The sequence below is a fragment of the Coregonus clupeaformis genome, unplaced genomic scaffold, assembly GCF_020615455.1.
Source record: "Coregonus clupeaformis isolate EN_2021a unplaced genomic scaffold, ASM2061545v1 scaf0233, whole genome shotgun sequence".
Taxonomy (NCBI): Eukaryota; Metazoa; Chordata; class Actinopteri; order Salmoniformes; family Salmonidae; genus Coregonus; species Coregonus clupeaformis.
In genome coordinates, this window is record NW_025533688.1 from 162,291 (window position 1) to 183,834 (window position 21,544).

General features: G+C 43.6%; 4 non-coding genes across 4 annotated transcripts; all 4 read right to left on the bottom strand.

Moving 5' to 3' along the window:
- Positions 1–11,684: 11,684 nt before the first annotated feature.
- LOC121561170 lies at positions 11,685–11,848 on the bottom strand. Its single transcript, XR_005999158.1, has one exon. It is a non-coding gene; the product is annotated as a U1 spliceosomal RNA (small nuclear RNA).
- Positions 11,849–14,671: 2,823 nt separating this feature from the next.
- LOC121561169 lies at positions 14,672–14,836 on the bottom strand. The gene has a single exon (XR_005999157.2). It is a non-coding gene; the product is annotated as a U1 spliceosomal RNA (small nuclear RNA).
- Positions 14,837–17,659: 2,823 nt separating this feature from the next.
- On the bottom strand, positions 17,660–17,823 carry LOC123484222. Its single transcript, XR_006658436.1, has one exon. It is a non-coding gene; the product is annotated as a U1 spliceosomal RNA (small nuclear RNA).
- Positions 17,824–20,647: 2,824 nt separating this feature from the next.
- LOC121564664 lies at positions 20,648–20,817 on the bottom strand. Its single transcript, XR_006000222.2, has one exon. It is a non-coding gene; the product is annotated as a U1 spliceosomal RNA (small nuclear RNA).
- Between the last annotated feature and the right edge of the window lie 727 nt (positions 20,818–21,544).

Below are 21,544 nucleotides of genomic sequence, written 5' to 3' on the forward strand. Positions count from 1 at the left end.
ACTCCAGGCTAACTAACACCATGTGTCTCTGATAGAATGGACAGATAACAGAGAGAGAGAACTGGATTGGTCAAGTTAGCCTGGAGTCCTACTGATGTGTTCTGTTTCAGGCTCTGTCGCAGCCGGCCGCGACCGGGAGACTCATGGGCGGCGCACAATTGGCCCAGCGTCGTCCAGGGTAGGGGAGGGAATGGCCGGCAGGGATGTAGCTCAGTTGATAGAGCATGGCGTTTGCAACGCCAGGGTTGTGGGTTCGATTCCCACAGGGGGCCAGTATAAAAAAATTAATATGTAAGTCGCTCTGGATAAGAGCGTCTGCTAAATGACGTAAATGTAATGTAATGTAAATGTTTCACCCTCTAGAACTGGATTAGTCAATTTGACCAATCCAGTTCTAGATAGATAACCATGGAGATAATAATTACTCAACTAGATGTTAGTCATTTAGCAGAAGCTCTTATCCAGAGCGTCTTACAGTTAGTGCAACTAGCAGAAGAGGGTTACGTGGATGATATTGTCTGAAACAAGAACAGCAGAATAGCAGTGAAATGTGTGAGAGGATTTTATGCTGTATCCAGGAAACAGTGTGTAGTAACAGCAGAAGTCCAGCAGGTGGCGTGAGTGAGCCAGCCACGTCACAATCAGTCAGTCCCTCACAGCAAGTTAGTGCTACATGAAAAACACTCCTACCTGATCTAGCTACACAACACATTTCTATACCAGAACGTTATGTTACGTGTAAAGTTTTGATTTTAACGTTGCGCCCACCTGAACAGACCACAGGTAGATGTATTTCACCCCTTAGCTAGAAATAGAGGACTAGCATTCATTCCCAATCCCCAACCTTAACCATTAGATCAGGGGTGTCGAACTCATTTTCCCCTTGAGAGGCGCCATCGGTCTTCAACGAGGTCCGGAGGGCTGCACTGAAAATTAATTATATTTCCTTACCGTCAAAATTTGCACTAAATAGTCCTCTATTCTTCGTTTTTGGAATTTGCATTGCTCTGATTATTAATACAACTGTATCACACTGAAAAATAAAACAAATAGATTATTTTGCATTGGTCACCTAACTATGTAACAGTATAAAACATGTATAATAATTAATTAAATACATAAACAAAACAAAACAAAAGCTTTAGAACAGTACAAATAAGCTTTATAACAGTAAAAAAAATAAGGTTTATAACAGTAAAACGAAGCGTTCAGATTGGTCAGATAATTATTCACATGATTACCTAAGGAGTGCTGTAAAATAATCAAGTCAAGGACATGTTCTTGGGGCTCGTGGCACTGTGTGTTACGCAATATAGTTTCCCCATTGTTGCCCCACTGTATTTATTAGTTCTACATGCAGCTCTCTCTCTCTCTCTCTCTCTCTCTCTCCCTGTGTGTCATAAATGGACTGATAGTGGGAGCCAGAAGAGGGGCACATGTAGTCGGCCATAAACCTCCTAAACACCATGTGTCTCTGATAGAATGGACAGATAACAGAGAGAGAGAACTGGATTAGTCAAGTTAGCCTGGAGTCCTACTGATGTGTTCTGTTTCACCCTCTAGAACTGGATTGGTCAAGTTAGCCTGGAGTCCTACTGATGTGTTCTGTTTCCCCATTGTGTCACTTGACAATATCATTTGCATTCCAAGCTAGCCGCGTTCCAATAATCTCTCCATTCTCCTTCGAAGTGTGCACTTGAGCACTTCCCTTAATGGATTTCAAAGGAAATGACTGATACTGTAGGCCTATATGGAAACTCTTTCTGGCCCAAGCCCACATCGATCCGCCGCTTTTACATTTGTGGGGAGGGTAGTGAACGAGTGGGGAGGGTAGTGAACGAGTGGGGAGGGTAGTGAACGAGTGGGGAGGGTAGTGAACGAGTGGGGAGGGTAGTGAACGAGTGGGGAGGGTAGTGAACGAGTGCACACTTCACGAGGAAGAGTGATTCGTTAGGACACATACATGTCGTTTCTCCATCTGGGGGGGGTGAACTATGCATCTTCCTCTCCATCTGTCCTGGGGGGGGGGTTCCTCTCCATCTGTCTCTGTACCTGGGGGGGTTCCTCTCCATCTGTCTCTGTACCTGGGGGGGGTTCCTCTCCATCTGTCTCTGTACCTGGGGGGGTTCCTCGCCATCTGTCTCTGTACCTGGGGGGGTTCCTCTCCATCTGTCTCTGTACCTGGGGGGTTCCTCTCCATCTGTCTCTGTACCTGGGGGTTCCTCTCCATCTGTCTCTGTACCTGGGGGGGGTTCCTCTCCATCTGTCTCTGTACCTGGGGGGGGTTCCTCTCCATCTGTCTCTGTACCTGGGGGGGGTTCCTCTCCATCTGTCTCTGTACCTGGGGGGGGGTTCCTCTCCATCTGTCTCTGTACCTGGGGGGGAATGGTGAACTATGCATCTTCCTCTCCATCTGTCTCTGTACCTGGGGGGGGGAGGATGGTGAACTATGCATCTTCCTCCCCGGTGATAGGATAAGATAGCATGAGATGAAAGTAGATGTTGAAACTGATCGAAGACCGTCGGTACATAATGGGTAGGGTGAGATAGGCCTTTATAGGTGTCACGGACGGGTTGTGAACCCCGATCTCCTCATGGGAGAAACCAACGTCTTAACCAATGAGGCCAGGAGGAAATGTCCTTATTTGGGCAGGGGCTACCGCATAACCAGACCAGGAGCTTGACTCCTATTTTGCAACATTGGTGTACCTGGTCTGTAAGCCTAACTCCCCTTGTGAAATAATACAGTTTTATTTAAAATAACCTACAGTGAAACGTTACACAATATAAATATACGGTGTCCCATCTCTAACGTTACATTGCTATAATAAGCCCTGTCATGTTTAGGCTAAGTTATAACTTCTATCTTCTCTCATATTTCAGTAATGTTCTGTATCATGTTGATTCAACTGTGGAAACTTGTTTTTAATAAATCATTTTGACTCGACACAGATCTACCTATCCTCTCATGACCCATCATTGTGAAACTGGCAGCACTTCTATGATAAGTTCTATGGCCTTTTCTCATTTGGGAAAAAAAAGGTCAGTCCTCCACCCTCTCTTCTCCGTGACCCGGAAACAGATAAGTGGTCGAGGAGACGTTAATTCATTAGTAGGTGAACAGAAGAGTGTCCTCCCCTCCTCGATAGCCACCTTTCATCGAGGATCCTACCTGAGTCCTTCATCGGAACAGTTTTGAAATCTGCCACACAGCCTTTTGATTTGTCAGAGGAGAAAAGCACGCGCCTGTTTTAAAAACAACATGCTACTTATTGTTTTATTTAGAAAAATGTCTCGCACAACTGACTTCATTCGTTTAGATCACTTTACACATTTCTTTTGGGATCCACCCCTGTAAAGGTCATTTGCCTGATGACACGCGAGTGGAGGAGAGTCTTTAATTCATACAAGCACATTTTGGTTTCCTCTCCTCGATTACCTTTGACCTTTTCAAAAGGAGGCCAGAGAGGACGGAGGAGAGAGGACGCAGGAGTTGAGCAAATCAAATTGAGAAAAGGCCACCGACTTCCTGGTCAAAATTCCCCAAAGTTCTAAATAAAAGTCCTGGGTTGAAAAAGGAGGCCAGAGAGGACGGTGCAGTCACAGCAGCAAGATTTTTTTTGGCCCGTTGCCATGAGAAAAGGGTAACCAGTGGAGCACAAACAACATTGTAAATACAACCTATAATTATGTTTATTTTCCCTTTCATACTTCAACTACTTGCACATTGATAAAACACTGTACGTAGCCAATAATATAGCATTTCAAATTTCTATACTCTGTTAAAACGTTTGTGAGTGTAATGTTGACTCATGTTTCCCTTGTCTATTTCCCTTTTGTTTATTGTCTATTCCGGTTGCTTTGGCAACGTAAACATATGTTTCCCATGACAATAAAGCCCATTGAATAGAAGGAGAGAGAGAGAGAGAGAGAGAGAGAGAGAGAGAGAGAGAGAGAGAGAAAGGGAGCGCGTTGTCAATTCATATGAATTCTCTATTGATCACATACAATGAATTATCTTGTAAAACATGTATGAATATATTTTCTGTTCAATTTAATCTCAATTTATTTTTAAAATGTCATATCATCCCACATCATCAACACCCTTAGATAATCACACTGTTCAACAATAAATTACTAAAAGATTTGTACACATTCATCACAGTCGACCACAATATTCCTTGAATACATAATTACCGTATTTAATTTACAGAATAACTTACTTAATAGTAACACCTTTAAAACCAAGTGTTACGATCATCAAAATAGTCTGAATAAACAATATTAATAAATGAATAATACAAAGTGTATTTTCATAAAAGTCGAGGAAAGAAAATCTACAGATAAAAGTAGCAATATGACGAGTAGCTTGTTTTGAAGACAAAGAGCCCTGCTACAGCTTCACAACCTGGGCCCCAGTTTCCACCATGGCCACCTAATCATCCCCCCCCCTTCCTTCCTAACTGGCAACCATTTTGTGCCAGAACGCTCACCACACATCGGCTAGCATTGGTGGAGAGCTGATTTGACGTGGTGAGCGTTCTGGCACAAAATGGCTGCCGAGCATCACCCACACATTGGTGGTGGATGAGGTGAGTTTCAGCCTTACTATGTAGAGGGCTTTGAATACCTCAGCTGGTAGAAAGAAGACCCGTTGTTATTATAACGTTGTTGATATGCGACCAACTTCACGAGCTGGTAGGAGGCAGCACCGGACTGATATCTATGAATAATGCCATAACACCCGTTTAACAACTCATAAGCATGACATAGCACTAGGGTTGTAAAATTCAGGTAATTTCCCCCAAATGTCCTGTTTTTTTTTTCTTCCAGAAAATCCTGTTTGGAAGATTCCTGGAATCAGGAGGAAATGACCAGGAAATCTGGGAATCCTCTAACCAGGATTTCAGGAAAAACAACAGGGAATTTTGGGATAGATACTGGAATTCTGCAACCCTTCATAGCACCTTTTAACCATGTTATAGAAGAGTCGTAATACCATAATCACATTATAGAAGGGTTATAACGCCTAAATGAAGGGTTATAATGCCTATATGAAGGGTTACGAAGCGTTGCGGCGCATCAAAGCTGCGTTGCTTTCAAGACATCATCTTTTTCCTCCCTCTTCTTCTCCCAGTCATCACCGTTCTCCAGGACATACCCTCCTCCTTTCTCCTCCTCCTCCTCCTCTTCCTCCCCCTGTCCGGTCTGGCAGCACCTGCAGCAGCAGCAACACTTGGCGGCTGCCACGGCGACCACACGGTCCCAGGGTTCTAAGGAGTGGGCCCAGAGAGGCAGGAAGTCCCAGGAGCGCAGTACCAGGGGGAGACAGCGGGGGCGCCGCGCCTGGAGCACGTTCACTATAATGATGATGATCAGCAAGGCCACTATGGGAACACCCACACCAACCAGCACCTGGCAAGACATGAAGAAGAGTTTACAGTGAGTTGACAAGGAGAGAGGCTTCCTTCCAATCAAATGACCAATCAATCAACCACTCATTGACCATCAATCACTCAATCAATCACTCAGTCAATCAATCAACCATCCCTCCATCAATCCATCTCTCCATCAATCCAACCACCCATGCATCCACCCACCAATAAACCAATCAACCAATCACTGACCTTCCAGCCGGCCAACGATAGGCCGAAGACTAAGAGGGGCAGGAGGAAGAAGCAGGAAATGATGTAGACGCCAGCGAACCAGCGATACTCTGCCGTGATGTTACCCAGGGCCTTAGCCAATCGGATGGGGATACGGGTGAAGGGGATTGGATACCACAAGATGATACCAGACATGTTGAACAAGAAGTGGATCAGAGCGATCTGGAGAAGAGAGGGAGGGGATGAATGTGTGGTAGGGTGTTGGTGTGTGTGTGTGTGGGGGGGAATATTTAGTAGGTAGCTTTGTATAGGGTGGGTGGTAGGGTGGGTGGTAGGGTGGTAGGGTGGTAGGGTGGGTGGTAGGGTGGGTGGTAGGGTGGGTGGTAGGGTGGTAGGGTGGTAGGGTGGGTGGTAGGGTGGGTGGTAGGGTGGGTGGTAGGGTGGGTGGTAGAGTGGGTGGTAGAGTGGGTGGTAGGGTGGGTGGGTGGTAGGGTGGGTGGTAGGGTGGTAGGGTGGGTGGTAGGGTGGGTGGTAGGGTGGGTGGTAGGGTGGGTGGTTGGGTGGTAGGGTGGGTGGTAGGGTGGGTGGGTGGTAGGGTGGGTGGGTGGTAGGGGTGGGTGGTAGGGTGGTACAGTGGGTGGTAGGGTGGGTGGTAGGGTGGTAGGGTGGGTGGTAGGGTGGGTGGTAGGGTGGGTGGTAGGGTGGGTGGTAGAGTGGGTGGTAGGGTGGGTGGTAGGGTGGGTGGTAGGGTGGGTGGTTGGGTGGTAGGGTGGGTGGTAGGGTGGGTGGTAGGGTGGGTGGTAGGGTGGGTGGTAGAGTGGGTGGTAGAGTGGGTGGTAGGGTGGGTGGGTGGTAGGGTGGGTGGTAGGGTGGTAGGGTGGGTGGTAGGGTGGGTGGTACAGTGGGTGGTAGGGTGGGTGGTAGGGTGGTAGGGTGGGTGGTTGGGTGGTAGGGTGGGTGGTAGGGTGGGTGGTAGGGTGGGTGGTAGAGTGGGTGGTAGGGTGGGTGGTAGGGTGGGTGGTAGGGTGGGTGTGTATCTGCGTGTGGCTGACCTGTAGAGCATTGGCCAGTGTGTCTCCAGGCGCTGCCATGGCTGCCAGTATAGCAGTGGTCGTCGTGCCGATGTTGGACCCTAGTGACAGAGGGTACGCCCTCTCAATGCTGATCACACCAATACCTACACACACACACACAGAACACTTAGTACCATACACATAAACATGACATAACCTATAGATGCATTTACCATAGAGAGGAGAGGAGAGGAGAGGAGAGGAGAGGAGAGGAGAGGAGAGGAGAGGAGAGGAGAGGAGAGGAGAGGAGAGGAGAGGAGAGGAGAGGAGAGGAGAGGAGACTCACCAACGAGTGGAGTGATAGCAGAGGTGAAGACTGAACTACTCTGGACGATGAAGGTCATTCCAGCTCCGACCAGGATGGCGATGTAACCAGTCACCCAGCCGAAGGGGAAGGGGAAATCTACAAACACACACACACACACACACACACACACACACACACACACACACACATACACAAATAATCATTTCTACATCCCTGTGAGCATGATGGTCTGTGCATCCTGTCTGTCCTGGAGCCTTTGCAAAATAGGTTTCTAACCTTGAGGGTTTTCCCGGTTAAATAAAAAGTTAAATATGTCATCCGGACAGATTTGGTGAAAGGATGCCTATCCTGTAATTTCTTAGCAATAAGGCTATCTACTCGTAGACATAGAATCGCTAGAAAGGATATTCCCAATCAATGTCAAAGTCAACGTTGAGTTGACCCATGGGGCGGCGCACAATTGGCCCAGCGTCGTCCAGGGTAGGGGAGGGAATGGCCGGCAGGGATGTAGCTCAGTTGGTAGAGCATGGCGTTTGCAACGCCAGGGTTGTGGGTTCGTTTCCCACGGGGGGCCAGTATGAAAAATAACAACATAATGTATGCACTCATTAACTGTAAGTCACTCTGGATAAGAGCGTCTGCTAAAATGACTAAAACATTTTAATGTAAAAATGTTGTACATTCTATTTCTGTGGTTCTACTTTAGGATTGATTGGACAGGTATCATCAGTTTGTTAATGGCCTGGTACTCAGCACTCTATTGTCCCTCTAACCACTCTGATATCAATGCAAATGTCATAAAAAATCACATCAAACACTTATCACCAAAACAGTATCATGTTTTTAAAGCTGCAATATGTAACTTTTTGGGCGACCCGACCAAATTCACATAGAAATGTGTGTTCTAGATCTGACATTCTCATTGAAAGCAAGTCTAAGAAGCAGTGGATATGTTCTATGTGCCATTTAAGCCCACAATAAATAATAGAAGGAGAATGGAGAGATTATTGGAACGCGGCTAGCTTGGAATGCAAATAATATTGTCAAGTGACACAATGGTGAAACAGAACACATCAGTAGGACTCCAGGCTAACTTGACTAATCCAGTTCTAGAGGGTGAAACAGAACACATCAGTAGGACTCCAGGCTAACTTGACTAATCCAGTTCTAGAGGGTGAAACAGAACACATCAGTAGGACTCCAGGCTAACTTGACTAATCCAGTTCTAGAGGGTGAAACAGAACACATCAGTAGGACTCCAGGCTAACTTGACTAATCCAGTTCTAGAGGGTGAAACAGAACACATCAGTAGGACTCCAGGCTAACTTGACTAATCCAGTTCTAGAGGGTGAAACAGAACACATCAGTAGGACTCCAGGCTAACTTGACTAATCCAGTTCTAGAGGGTGAAACAGAACACATCAGTAGGACTCCAGGCTAACTTGACTAATCCAGTTCTAGAGGGTGAAACAGAACACATCAGTAGGACTCCAGGCTAACTTGACTAATCCAGTTCTAGAGGGTGAAACAGAACACATCAGTAGGACTCCAGGCTAACTTGACTAATCCAGTTCTAGAGGGTGAAACAGAACACATCAGTAGGACTCCAGGCTAACTTGACTAATCCAGTTCTAGAGGGTGAAACAGAACACATCAGTAGGACTCCAGAATAACTTGACTAATCCAGTTCTCTCTCTCTGTTATCGGTCCGTTCTATCAGAGACACATAGTGTTTAGGAGCTTTATGGCCGACTACATGTGCCCCTCTTCTGGATCCCACTATCAGTCCATTTATAACACACAGGGGGAGAGAGGGAGGGAGAGAGGGAGAGAGAGAGAGAGAGAGAGAGAGAGAGAGAGAGAGAGAGAGAGAGAGAGAGAGAGAGAGAGAGAGAGAGAGAGAGAGAGAGAGAGAGAGAGAGAGAGAGAGAGAGAGAGAGAGAGAGAGAGAGAGAGAGACAGACAGACAGACAGACAGACAGACAGACAGACAGACAGACAGACAGACAGACAGACAGACAGACAGACAGACAGACAGACAGACAGCGGAATTCACGTGGGCAGCATGGTACTGAGGTGTGTTGATCACGTGCTTTCACCTGGGACCTGCAGGTAGAACTAATAAATACAGTGGGGCAACAATGGGGAAACTATATTGCGTAACACACAGTGGCCACGAGCCCCAAGAACATGTCATTGACTTGGTTATTTTACAGCACTCCTTAGGTAATCATGTGAATAATTATCTGACCAATCTGAACGCTTCGTTTTACTGTTATAAACCTTGTTTTTTTTACTGTTATAAAGCTTATTTGTACTGTTCTAAAGCTTTTGTTTTGTTTATGTATTTAATTAATTATTATACATGTTTTATACTGTTACATAGTTAGGTGACCAATGCAAAATAATCTATTTGTTTTATTTTTCAGTGTGATACAGTTGTATTAATAATCAGAGCAATGCAAATTCCAAAAACGAAGAATAGAGGACTATTTATTGCAAATGTTGACGGTAAGGATATATAATCCATTTTCAGTGCGGCCCTCCGGACCTCGTTGAAGACCGATGGCGCCTCTCAAGGGGAAAATGAGTTCGACACCCCTGATCTAATGGTTAAGGTTAGGGATTGGGAATGAATGCTAGTCCTCTATTTCTAGCTAAGGGGTGAAATACATCTACCTGTGGTCTGTTCAGGTGGGCGCAACGTTAAAATCAAAACTTTACACGTAACATAACGTTCAGGTATAGAAATGTGTTGTGTATCTAGATCAGGTAGGAGTGTTTTTCATGTAGCACAAACTTGCTGTGAGGGACTGACTGAATGTGACGTGGCTGGCTCACTCACGCCACCTGCTGGACTTCTGCTGTTACTACACACTGTTTCCTGGATACAGCATAAAATTCTCTCACACATTTCACTGCAATTCTGCTGTTCTTGTTCCAGACAATATCATCCACGTTACCCTTTTCTGTTAGTTGCACTAACTGTAAGACGCTCTGGATCAGAGCTTCTGCTAAATAACTAACATCTAGTTGAGTAATTATTATCTCCATGGTTATCTATCTAGAACTGGATTAGTCAAGTTAGCCTGGAGTCCTACTGATGTGTTCTGTTTCACCCTCTAGAACTGGATTAGTCAAGTTAGCCTGGAGTCCTACTGATGTGTTCTGTTTCACCCTCTAGAACTGGATTGGTCATGTTAGCCTGGAGTCCTACTGATGTGTTCTGTTTCACCATATGTTTTCACTAGACACAGGAACCCTAAGGAACAAAGCCAGTCAGATGATTGAAGATTATAATAATAATAATATGCCATTTAGCAGACGCTTTTATCCAAAGCGACTTACAGTCATGCGTGCATACTTTTTTTTTTGTGTGTGGGTGGTCCCGGGGGATTGAACCCACTACCCTGGCGTTACAAACGCCATGCTCTACCAGCTGAGCTACAGAGGACCACCATTTGAGGATAATAAAATCATATTTTAAATACTAAATTGGTGAGAAAAGGAATAATCCAGGAAGTTGTGTCAGATCCGAAAACAGTTGGGATATTTACATTTTACATTTACGTCATTTAGCAGACGCTCTTATCTATTTTTTTTTGGGGGGGGGGTGGGGTGGGGTAAGTGATGAACAGTAAACTAATTGCAAAAGCTTTGGTCTGGATGTCAGTGGAGAAATCATGATTGACAAGGAGATGGTAGCTGACAATCTCAACACTGTTCTCACAACAGTTGGCTCAAATTTGGTTGAAGCTACCTGGTTGTACTGCAGGGTATGGGGAAGGTCGGGTTATTACTACCAGATGGGTGTTCTGGAGTGTATGGGGAAGGTCAGGTTATTACTACCAGATGGGTGTTCAACAGAGGAGGCTATAGGAGGAATGGAATTAATGGAACGGAGTCAAACATGTGGTTTCCATGGTTTCCATATGTTTGATGTGTTTGATACCGTTCCATTGATTCCATTCCAGCCATTACAATGAGCCCGTCCTCCTATAGGGCGGCAGGTAGCCTAGTGGTTAAGAGCGTAGTGCCAGTAACCGAAAGGTCGCTGGTTCTAATCCCCGAGCCGACTAGGTGAAAAATCTGTCGACGTGCCCTTGAGCAAGGCACTTAACCCTAAATGCTCCTGTAAGTCGCTCTGGATAAGAGCATATGACTAAAATGTAAAATGTAGCTCTTCCCACCAGCCTCCTCTGGTGTACAAGCAGAGGCCTTTCCCGTTACTGCGGTGTCTCAGGCTGAAGTTGACAAGAGACTGTCTGAACTAAACTGCTCTAAAGCTACAAGTAATTCAATACATTTTCTCCCTCTTAATTCTGATCATTCTGTTACAATGAGCAGTAATCTATTATTTATTGTGGGATTAAATGGCATACTGTTCTATAAATGACTTAATTATGTAGCAAATAAAACACCTCAATCTAGATTCTGTCAGAGGGAGCAAGACGATCCATTCACCAGTAGGCCTATACATTATCAGGACATGACAGGCATAATCACCAGTGCTTTTAATAACAGATCACAAATATTTGGGGTTTTCAGAAGATGTATCTATAAGGCCTTAGTTTGCTTTGAAATAGATCCTAATTTCTAAAACCATTCATCTGATGAGGAAGAAAAGGGAGAAGCTGATAAATGTCCTTTCAACACGAAACTCCACAGCACTCGGAGTAAACACTCGGACCAGCACACAGTGGACATTACTTCTCTCATTATTTTGAACAACAAGATCAGGGGAGAGCGCGAACGCAGTCCCCCACTACCAGAAATTATGCAATCGAGATTTCCACATTTGGGAAATTCGCAGGGGTCAGCACAGCCGGGGTGCAATGGCTGAGCCTCACCCTGGGTGAACCGCCTTCTTGATCACGGTATCTCCCTTGCCAGGTAAGTATGAGTTGTACACGATGCTAGAGGGGGAGTGATTCCAGGGCAAAGGTTTTTGGCTGACGGTTACCACGTCGACTACTGATAATACCACATCATATCGACCAGGGTTTAATGACGTTTACGAATACAGTTACGGACAAAGCGGTGGAAAAGCGATCCATTTTGTTTAACTAGATTATATCACTGTCCGACTATTTTCCCATCATGCAACACGGTAGAACTTCTATTGACCTATTTTTTTCTATCTGAACGTCCGTCTGATTACACAAAAGTAAGAGATGTACCAAAATGCTGAAACCAGTTTGTGCACACACAGCCAACCGAATGACACCAAATAGTTCTGGTGATTTGTATCGTTCCAGACATTGTAGGCATCGTTTCCTCACGCTTGTTTTCTGCGCTCAGTAAAATATGATGCCACCATCGACCACAGGGTGGCATACGACCCCCAGATATGGAGGAGAAACAGTAGCCAGCTACTTCATCGACAGCAAGACCAGGGTTGGGTAGGTTACTTTCTAAATGTAATCCGTTAGTTACTAGTTACCTGTCCAAAACTGTAATCAGTAACTTTTAGATTACCCAAACTCAATAACGTAATCTGATTACATTCAGTTACTTTTAGATTACTTTCCTCTTAAAATGCATCAGAAGAAGACAATTACATTTTACATTTTTAGTCATTTAGCAGACGCTCTTATCCAGAGCGACTTACAGTTAGTGAATACATGTTTTTATACTGGCCCCCCGTGGGAAACGAACCTACAACCCTGGCGTTGCAAACGCCATGCTCTATCAACTGAGCTATATCCCTGCCGGCCATTCCCTCCCCACCCTGGACGACGCTGGGCCAATTGTGCGCCGCCCCATGGGTCTCCCGGTCGCGGCCGGCTGCGACAGAGCCTGGATTCGAACCAGGATCTCTAGTGGCACAGTTAGCACTGCGATGCAGTGCCTTAGACCACTGCGCCACTCAGAATGTATGTTACTAATTGAACAAAAATCTATTGCAGGATAACCCAACATTAAAGTTTACATAGCTGGCCATATATGGCTGTTACATTTTACTTCATGGGTTGGTTATGTAGGCCTCTTCTAACCCATCGCTTTCTACTACAAAAAATAATACGATTAAATTATATCTTTACATTAAAAACAAAAGTCTATCAGAAGTCCAGTCATTCCAATACATGTTATACCCCTTGATCTTCAAGAATAGGATTTGGAAATATGGAAGTATAGATTAGCCAGAATTTTTTACCTGAGCATAACCCCAAAACTAAGGATTTATTTGCCAGTCCTACTCTATTGTTTATGATTCCTTATTGCAGAGTTATCCAATATCACTAAATGGCTTTCAGATAACACATTTTGTCTGCATCTTGGAAAAACAGAATCCATCTTATTTGGTTCCAGAGTAAAGGTTGCAAGGTCCCCTGGTTTTGGTGTGAAAGTGGGCAACTCAGTGGTCACACCAAAAACCTCAGTCAGCTACCTTGGGTGTGAATTGGATAGGTACCTGACTGCTGAGAATATGGCCCTATAGTTTATTTTTATTTTTATTATTATAATTTTTAAAAACGTTTAATCCTTTTTTCTCCCCAATTTCGTGATATCCAATTGGTAGTTACAGTCTTGTCCCATCGCTGCAACTCCCCTACGGACTCGGGAGAGGCGAAGGTCGAGAGCCATGCGTACTCTGAAACGCGACCTTGCCAAGCCACACTGCTGGCCCTAAAGGTTTTAACAAAGATAAACCAAACATTTTAATTCCTAGCTTGGACATCAAAAAGTATTGATAGTGTAAGAGTCTATCTGGTAAGAACACCTTTTATTTACCGCCGCTGTTGAGTGGAACAAACTATCACAGCAACTCAAAGCCATGTCGACCAGAACTTCATTTAGAAAGAATGTCTAAAGCTGGCTAATGATGGACCAATAGAATGGTTTATTTTCCATGTCAGTATGTAAGGCTCTAGACTATGATAATGTTCTCCTGTCCTTTGTTGTGTTATGTGGATCTTAGCCCTACTATGTTTAGAAAAACATTTAAGAGGACCACAATGGAAATACGTTTTCAATCTTATTTTTGTGTCATTCTCGATGATCGTAAATGCATTCTCCACATGTGTGGTTGTATTGTGTTTTAAACGGTCAAATAAATCTACCTAAGCGATCCTTAAGGTGGGGCGATGACGTCATCGGCCACTCCACAGTCGAGGAATGAGAGGTGGATACACTATACAAAGTGGAAGAGCCTCGGTGATATAGACCGATTCCATGTCCCACGATATAAAATCAAAGCAGACCAAATTAACATTCTAAATCTGTATTCGGGACATTTCAACTTTAGGCACACCTTTAAAGTGAATGTGATTCTCCAAGTCATTCAATCCATTTTCTCCCTCTTAATTCTGATCATTCTGTTACAATGAGCAGTAATCTATTATTTATTGTGGGATTAAATGGCATACTGTTCTATAAATGACTTAATTATGTAGCAAATAAAACACCTCAATCTAGATTCTGTCAGAGGGCGCAAGACGATCCATTCACCAGTAGGCCTATACATTATCAGGACATGACAGGCATAATCACCAGTGCTTTTAATAACAGATCACAAATATTTGGGGTTTTCAGAAGATGTATCTATAAGGCCTTACTTTGCTTTGAAATAGATCCTAATTTCTAAAACCATTCATCTGATGAGGAAGAAAAGGGAGAAGCTGATAAACCTTTCAACACGAAACTCCACAGCACTCAGAGTAAACACTCAGCCCAGCACACAGTGGACATTACTTCCCACTCATTATATTGAACAACAAGATCAGGGGAGAGCGCGAACGCAGTCCCCCACTACCAGAAATGATGCAATCGAGATTTCCACATTTGGGAAATTCGCAGGGGGTCAGCACAGCCGGGGTGCAATGGCTGAGCCTCACCCTGGGTGAACCGCCTTCTTGATCACGGTATCTCCCTTGCCAGGTAAGTATGAGTTGTACACGATGCTAGAGGGGGAGTGATTCCAGGGCAAAGGCTTTTTGGCTGACGGTTACCACGTCGACTACTGATAATACCACATCATATCGACCAGGGTTTAATGACGTTTACGAATACAGTTACGGACAAAGCGGTGGAAAAGCGATCCATTTTGTTTAACTAGATTATATCGCTGTCTGACTATTTTCTCATCATGCAACACGGTAGAAATTCTCATTGACCTTTTTTATCTATCTGAACTGTCCGTCTGATTACACAAAAGTAAGAGATGTACCAAAATGCTGAAACCACGTTCGTGCACACACAGCCAACCGAATGACACCAAATAGTTCTGGTGTTTTGTATCGTTCCAGACATTGTAGGCATCGTTTCCTCACGCTTGTTTTCTGCGCTCAGTAAAATATGATGCCACCATCGACCACAGGGTGGCATACGACCCCCAGATATGGAGGAGAAACAGTAGCCAGCTACTTCATCGACAGCAAGACCAGGGTTGGGTAGGTTACTTTCTAAATGTAATCCGTTAGTTACTAGTTACCTGTCCAAAACTGTAATCAGTAACTTTTAGATTACCCAAACTCAGTAACGTAATCTGATTACATTCAGTTACTTTTAGATTACTTTCCTCTTAAAATGCATCAGAAGAAGACAATTACATTTTACATTTTTAGTCATTTAGCAGACGCTCTTATCCAGAGCGACTTACAGTTAGTGAATACATGTTTTTATACTGGCCCCCCGTGGGAAACGAACCTACAACCCTGGCGTTGCAAACGCCATGCTCTATCAACTGAGCTATATCCCTGCCGGCCATTCCCTCCCCACCCTGGACGACGCTGGGCCAATTGTGCGCCGCCCCATGGGTCTCCCGGTCGCGGCCGGCTGCGACAGAGCCTGGATTCGAACCAGGATCTCTAGTGGCACAGGCACGCGATGCAGTGCCTTAGACCACTGCGCCACTCAGAATGTATGTTACTAATTGAACAAAAATCTATTGCAGGATAACCCAACATTAAAGTTTACATAGCTGGCCATATATGGCTGTTACATTTTACTTCATGGGTTGGTTATGTAGGCCTCTTCTAACCCATCGCTTTCTACTACAAAAAATAATACGATTAAATTATATCTTTACATTAAAAACAAAAGTCTATCAGAAGTCCAGTCATTCCAATACATGTTATACCCCTTGATCTTCAAGAATAGGATTTGGAAATATGGAAGTATAGATTAGCCAGAATTTTTTACCTGAGCATAACCCCAAAACTAAGGATTTATTTGCCAGTCCTACTCTATTGTTTATGATTCCTTATTGCAGAGTTATCCAATATCACTAAATGGCTTTCAGATAACACATTTTGTCTGCATCTTGGAAAAACAGAATCCATCTTATTTGGTTCCAGAGTAAAGGTTGCAAGGTCCCCTGGTTTTGGTGTGAAAGTGGGCAACTCAGTGGTCACACCAAAAACCTCAGTCAGCTACCTTGGGTGTGAATTGGATAGGTACCTGACTGCTGAGAATATGGCCCTATAGTTTATTTTTATTTTTATTATTATAATTTTTAAAAACGTTTAATCCTTTTTTCTCCCCAATTTCGTGATATCCAATTGGTAGTTACAGTCTTGTCCCATCGCTGCAACTCCCCTACGGACTCGGGAGAGGCGAAGGTCGAGAGCCATGCGTACTCTGAAACGCGACCTTGCCAAGCCACACTGCTGGCCCTAAAGGTTTTAACAAAGATAAACCAAACATTTTAATTCCTAGCTTGGACATCAAAAAGTATTGATAGTGTAAGAGTCTATCTGGTAAGAACACCTTTTATTTACCGCCGCTGTTGAGTGGAACAAACTATCACAGCAACTCAAAGCCATGTCGACCAGAACTTCATTTAGAAAGAATGTCTAAAGCTGGCTAATGATGGACCAATAGAATGGTTTATTTTCCATGTCAGTATGTAAGGCTCTAGACTATGATAATGTTCTCCTGTCCTTTGTTGTGTTATGTGGATCTTAGCCCTACTATGTTTAGAAAAACATTTAAGAGGACCACAATGGAAATACGTTTTCAATCTTATTTTTGTGTCATTCTCGATGATCGTAAATGCATTCTCCACATGTGTGGTTGTATTGTGTTTTAAACGGTCAAATAAATCTACCTAAGCGATCCTTAAGGTGGGGCGATGACGTCATCGGCCACTCCACAGTCGAGGAATGAGAGGTGGATACACTATACAAAGTGGAAGAGCCTCGGTGATATAGACCGATTCCATGTCCCACGATATAAAATCAAAGCAGACCAAATTAACATTCTAAATCTGTATTCGGGACATTTCAACTTTAGGCACACCTTTAAAGTGAATGTGATTCTCCAAGTCATTCAATCCATTTTCTCCCTCTTAATTCTGATCATTCTGTTACAATGAGCAGTAATCTATTATTTATTGTGGGATTAAATGGCATACTGTTCTATAAATGACTTAATTATGTAGCAAATAAAACACCTCAATCTAGATTCTGTCAGAGGGCGCAAGACGATCCATTCACCAGTAGGCCTATACATTATCAGGACATGACAGGCATAATCACCAGTGCTTTTAATAACAGATCACAAATATTTGGGGTTTTCAGAAGATGTATCTATAAGGCCTTAGTTTGCTTTGAAATAGATCCTAATTTCTAAAACCATTCATCTGATGAGGAAGAAAAGGGAGAAGCTGATAAATGTCCTTTCAACACGAAACTCCACAGCACTCGGAGTAAACACTCGGACCAGCACACAGTGGACATTACTTCTCTCATTATTTTGAACAACAAGATCAGGGGAGAGCGCGAACGCAGTCCCCCACTACCAGAAATTATGCAATCGAGATTTCCACATTTGGGAAATTCGCACGGGTCAGCACAGCCGGGGTGCAATGGCTGAGCCTCACCCTGGGTGAACCGCCTTCTTGATCACGGTATCTCCCTTGCCAGGTAAGTATGAGTTGTACACGATGCTAGAGGGGGACTCATTCCAGGGCAAAGGTTTTTGGCTGACGGTTACCACTTCGACTACTGATAATACCACATCATATCGACCAGGGTTTAATGACGTTTACGAATACAGTTACGGACAAAGCGGTGGAAAAGCGATCCATTTTGTTTAACTAGATTATATCACTGTCCGACTATTTTCCCATCATGCAACACGGTAGAACTTCTATTGACCTATTTTTTTCTATCTGAACGTCCGTCTGATTACACAAAAGTAAGAGATGTACCAAAATGCTGAAACCAGTTTGTGCACACACAGCCAACCGAATGACACCAAATAGTTCTGGTGATTTGTATCGTTCCAGACATTGTAGGCATCGTTTCCTCACGCTTGTTTTCTGCGCTCAGTAAAATATGATGCCACCATCGACCACAGGGTGGCATACGACCCCCAGATATGGAGGAGAAACAGTAGCCAGCTACTTCATCGACAGCAAGACCAGGGTTGGGTAGGTTACTTTCTAAATGTAATCCGTTAGTTACTAGTTACCTGTCCAAAACTGTAATCAGTAACTTTTAGATTACCCAAACTCAATAACGTAATCTGATTACATTCAGTTACTTTTAGATTACTTTCCTCTTAAAATGCATCAGAAGAAGACAATTACATTTTACATTTTTAGTCATTTAGCAGACGCTCTTATCCAGAGCGACTTACAGTTAGTGAATACATGTTTTTATACTGGCCCCCGTGGGAAACGAACCTACAACCCTGGCGTTGCAAACGCCATGCTCTATCAACTGAGCTATATCCCTGCCGGCCATTCCCTCCCCACCCTGGACGACGCTGGGCCAATTGTGCGCCGCCCCATGGGTCTCCCGGTCGCGGCCGGCTGCGACAGAGCCTGGATTCGAACCAGGATCTCTAGTGGCACAGTTAGCACTGCGATGCAGTGCCTTAGACCACTGCGCCACTCAGAATGTATGTTACTAATTGAACAAAAATCTATTGCAGGATAACCCAACATTAAAGTTTACATAGCTGGCCATATATGGCTGTTACATTTTACTTCATGGGTTGGTTATGTAGGCCTCTTCTAACCCATCGCTTTCTACTACAAAAAATAATACGATTAAATTATATCTTTACATTAAAAACAAAAGTCTATCAGAAGTCCAGTCATTCCAATACATGTTATACCCCTTGATCTTCAAGAATAGGATTTGGAAATATGGAAGTATAGATTAGCCAGAATTTTTTACCTGAGCATAACCCCAAAACTAAGGATTTATTTGCCAGTCCTACTCTATTGTTTATGATTCCTTATTGCAGAGTTATCCAATATCACTAAATGGCTTTCAGATAACACATTTTGTCTGCATCTTGGAAAAACAGAATCCATCTTATTTGGTTCCAGAGTAAAGGTTGCAAGGTCCCCTGGTTTTGGTGTGAAAGTGGGCAACTCAGTGGTCACACCAAAAACCTCAGTCAGCTACCTTGGGTGTGAATTGGATAGGTACCTGACTGCTGAGAATATGGCCCTATAGTTTATTTTTATTTTTATTATTATAATTTTTAAAAACGTTTAATCCTTTTTTCTCCCCAATTTCGTGATATCCAATTGGTAGTTACAGTCTTGTCCCATCGCTGCAACTCCCCTACGGACTCGGGAGAGGCGAAGGTCGAGAGCCATGCGTACTCTGAAACGCGACCTTGCCAAGCCACACTGCTGGCCCTAAAGGTTTTAACAAAGATAAACCAAACATTTTAATTCCTAGCTTGGACATCAAAAAGTATTGATAGTGTAAGAGTCTATCTGGTAAGAACACCTTTTATTTACCGCCGCTGTTGAGTGGAACAAACTATCACAGCAACTCAAAGCCATGTCGACCAGAACTTCATTTAGAAAGAATGTCTAAAGCTGGCTAATGATGGACCAATAGAATGGTTTATTTTCCATGTCAGTATGTAAGGCTCTAGACTATGATAATGTTCTCCTGTCCTTTGTTGTGTTATGTGGATCTTAGCCCTACTATGTTTAGAAAAACATTTAAGAGGACCACAATGGAAATACGTTTTCAATCTTATTTTTGTGTCATTCTCGATGATCGTAAATGCATTCTCCACATGTGTGGTTGTATTGTGTTTTAAACGGTCAAATAAATCTACCTAAGCGATCCTTAAGGTGGGGCGATGACGTCATCGGCCACTCCACAGTCGAGGAATGAGAGGTGGATACACTATACAAAGTGGAAGAGCCTCGGTGATATAGACCGATTCCATGTCCCACGATATAAAATCAAAGCAGACCAAATTAACATTCTAAATCTGTATTCGGGACATTTCAACTTTAGGCACACCTTTAAAGTGAATGTGATTCTCCAAGTCATTCAATCCATTTTCTCCCTCTTAATTCTGATCATTCTGTTACAATGAGCAGTAATCTATTATTTATTGTGGGATTAAATGGCATACTGTTCTATAAATGACTTAATTATGTAGCAAATAAAACACCTCAATCTAGATTCTGTCAGAGGGCGCAAGACGATCCATTCACCAGTAGGCCTATACATTATCAGGACATGACAGGCATAATCACCAGTGCTTTTAATAACAGATCACAAATATTTGGGGTTTTCAGAAGATGTATCTATAAGGCCTTAGTTTGCTTTGAAATAGATCCTAATTTCTAAAACCATTCATCTGATGAGGAAGAAAAGGGAGAAGCTGATAAATGTCCTTTCAACACGAAACTCCACAGCACTCGGAGCTAAACACTCGGACCAGCACACAGTGGACATTACTTCTCTCATTATTTTGAACAACAAGATCAGGGGAGAGCGCGAACGCAGTCCCCCACTACCAGAAATTATGCAATCGAGATTTCCACATTTGGGAAATTCGCAAAATGGTGGGTCAGCACAGCCGGAGTGCAATGGCTGAGCCTCACCCTGGGTGAACCGCCTTCTTGATCACGGTATCTCCCTTGCCAGGTAAGTATGAGTTGTACACGATGCTAGAGGGGGAGTGATTCCAGGGCAAAGGTTTTTGGCTGACGGTTACCACGTCGACTACTGATAATACCACATCATATCGACCAGGGTTTAATGACGTTTACGAATACAGTTACGGACAAAGCGGTGGAAAAGCGATCCATTTTGTTTAACTAGATTATATCGCTGTCTGACTATTTTCCCATCATGCAACACGGTAGAAATTCTATTGACCTTTTTTTTCTATCTGAACGTCCGTCTGATTACACAAAAGTAAGAGATGTACCAAAATGCTGAAACCAGTTTGTGCACACACAGCCAACCGAATGACACCAAATAGTTCTGGTGATTTGTATCGTTCCAGACATTGTAGGCATCGTTTCCTCACGCTTGTTTTCTGCGCTCAGTAAAATATGATGCCACCATCGACCACAGGGTGGCATACGACCCCCAGATATGGAGGAGAAACAGTAGCCAGCTACTTCATCGACAGCAAGACCAGGGTTGGGTAGGTTACTTTCTAAATGTAATCCGTTAGTTACTAGTTACCTGTCCAAAACTGTAATCAGTAACTTTTAGATTACCCAAACTCAGTAACGTAATCTGATTACATTCAGTTACTTTTAGATTACTTTCCTCTTAAAATGCATCAGAAGAAGACAATTACATTTTACATTTTTAGTCATTTAGCAGACGCTCTTATCCAGAGCGACTTACAGTTAGTGAATACATGTT